At 41.0% G+C, this 2704-nt stretch overlaps 1 non-coding gene across 1 annotated transcript; it reads left to right on the top strand.

Moving 5' to 3' along the window:
• Nucleotides 1-447: 447 nt before the first annotated feature.
• On the top strand, nt 448-605 carry LOC119273923. The gene has a single exon (XR_005135052.1). It is a non-coding gene; the product is annotated as a U1 spliceosomal RNA (small nuclear RNA).
• Nucleotides 606-2704: the final 2099 nt, after the last annotated feature.

The following is a 2704-nucleotide window of genomic DNA, read 5'->3' as shown; positions in this document are numbered from 1 at the left end:
ATACGCATACAATTAATAGGCCATGTACATACTCGTACACGAGTCATGCTGCTGGCCGGATGTTAAAGGAGCCGGAACCTGGTGCGTGCTCTTGCAATTAATATCTTCTTTAGTTTTCTTTTTTTGAAATTAATATCTTCTTTAGTTCAGAGCACGAGAAACCGAAGTCGACTAACGCCAGGAATCTCAAGGTGTGTGTATCTACGGCGTCCTGCAAGAGGCCGTACCTTGTGTTAATGGGCTAATTGTAACTGGGCCCTTCAATCCTTCGGCCTTTCTTTTAAACAAATAAATAGTACTGGCTAGCCAATGTGCGCGTTCAGTTCAGAACTTGAGATACACCGGGAGTCAGAGTAATTACGTTTGGCTTAGTCCCACACGGAAAGATTAACAGGATTGGCTCTCCAAAGATGAGTATATAGCTAGAGGGTAGGGCGACCTTTAAACATACTTACCTGGTCGGGGTCTATGAGCGATCAAGAAGGCTCATGGCCTAGATCAATGGTTCACATTGCACATAGTGAGCGCGTTGATCTACCCTCTTCTTTGGGAGAGTGAATGTCATAATTTGTGATAGAGGGGGTATGCGTCTGCGCGGCCCCTGCCAAATTATGAAATTAAATATTATTGGCCAACTAAAAGAAATATTGTGTTGGATCTTTTTTCATTAAAAACTCTGATCGTATTTAGTATTTATAACAGATAAAAGAAGGTAGCAAACGAGTACATAGTCTTTGAAAATGTTGATCTCCTAAGAATAAGAATATATTGATAGATTTGGCTTCATGCTAATGCCTAGACGAACAAGCAAGTAGATTGAAGATTTATGCCAAAGAAAATCAACATTTTGACTGGTCTGTGCATGAGATTGAGGGGTAAAAAGCAAGCCGCTAGATTAGTAGTTTTTGACCATAATGAGCAGAAATTTTTGTTAGAGAAAGAAGAGACATGGTGGCCCGGTCAATAAAAATCTTAGCCTGTTTGTAGATTACTATCATTCGCACCAGAAATTTACAGCCGACGGGGCTATGGTAAAAACAAGATACAGGTGAGTTCAGAGGCTTAGAGTTAGAGATTTGAGGTCTTACAAAAGACTAGTACACAGACATGTGCAGGTACCAGCAAAGTTTCAGCATGTTTGATTCATGAGAACCCATCCAAAAAATTACCAGAGTCCAGAGCAATGGCACCGTTTCATAAATCAGAGTGGCCAGCATTGGCAGATTTAATCATGAGCGAACTGTTGTGAGTTGGATGGTGACACAATAGGCAGTGTTAGTTCAACTGATGCATCATAAGTCTCGAAAATTGAGCATGGTCGACGCAGAATATTAGTATCAGTAGTGCTAACTCACCTTGGCTTAACCAGCTGGAAGGTTTCCATCCTGAAACATTTTGTGGGCATGGTAGATTTTCCTCTGAATGTCCTAGAAATATTTCAGCTGAATCTAGACGACAGTGGTCTCTCCAACAGTTCATACATGCATCAGGAAGTGTGACACATTGCAGGATTAACACAGACAGCTAATGAGTTTACCCGCGTCGACCAAGAAATTTTTTAGGTCTCTCAAATTGTTTTGAGAGGTAGTGAAGACATGTAAAAGGCTCCATTGGAAGTTCCATATTATTTAGAGTGAATTCTACTTTTTACCCCATATTTATACATTTGTGACACTAATTACCCCTTCGAGTGAAAATTCGTCTAGAATACCCCTTTTGAAATCTTTGGACCCTTGTTTTTTGATGCGTGTCCATCAAGTAAGGTGTGAGGTGACGCCCTGTATCCAAAAACATGTGGACGGCCAGAAGGAGTGGAACAGATAGACAAGAGAAGCTTGGACAAGATCGCCAATGATGCCCTCCGATCCTTACAATTTTTTTTACAAATCAATGACGCAACATGCCGATCCTATCGACCATAAACAGACAAAATGCCCAGATTGTTATCTTTGTTCACCGGGGCACGGTGCATGTCAGAACTAATGACCCCCAATTTCAACAATTTTCACTGAGAGATACATACAAAATATTTGAGCCGAACCTTGGTCATGTGTCCCTGGTGCTTTAGGATCCCCATGTAAAGTTTACCTTTTTTCGAGCTTCATTACTTGCTGAGTAAATCTGTGCTTTGTGCATATGAACGGTGTGGTTACTCTATGTCATGACACAGTGGCATGTCTATTCTATAAATAATGATACATTTTGTTAGCTGGTGTTTGTGACTGACAAATCACGTCTTGAAGAATCTCGTGTGCCCATCAACATCGCGCTTTCCATGACATACTCCATTGAACATGAGTGGTGTCCACAACACCCAACTCGTCAGTCTGAGCAAGGCTAAAGAAATCATGTTGCTAGTAGAACATGAAAGTAAAGCGGATGTGCGAATTCCGATGACTTCCAAGCCTAAGCAACAAATGTACATGTGTTGCAAACTCTGTTGCCTCAAGGTATTGATGACATATGTTCATAGTCTCTAGATGAAAGAGAATTTGAAGGCTATGGAACTACGAACATACGCTTATAGTTTGCCCATTATGAGTGTGAGGGCATCTCACTGCTTACCATTTTATCGGCTGGTGAGTCTATGTGTGTCTTCAATTTCAGCACATGTACTCGCTCCTTGTCAACTAGAAGTGGTTGCATTTTACATAGTTCGGTGAGCATTGATTTTTCTTTTCAAGTATATTAGGGGTCTACTTCA

The sequence above is a fragment of the Triticum dicoccoides genome, chromosome 3A, assembly GCF_002162155.2.
Source record: "Triticum dicoccoides isolate Atlit2015 ecotype Zavitan chromosome 3A, WEW_v2.0, whole genome shotgun sequence".
Taxonomy (NCBI): domain Eukaryota; kingdom Viridiplantae; phylum Streptophyta; class Magnoliopsida; order Poales; family Poaceae; genus Triticum; species Triticum dicoccoides.
Note: the sequence above shows the minus strand (reverse complement) of the source record. Positions and strands in the feature narration are given on the sequence as shown.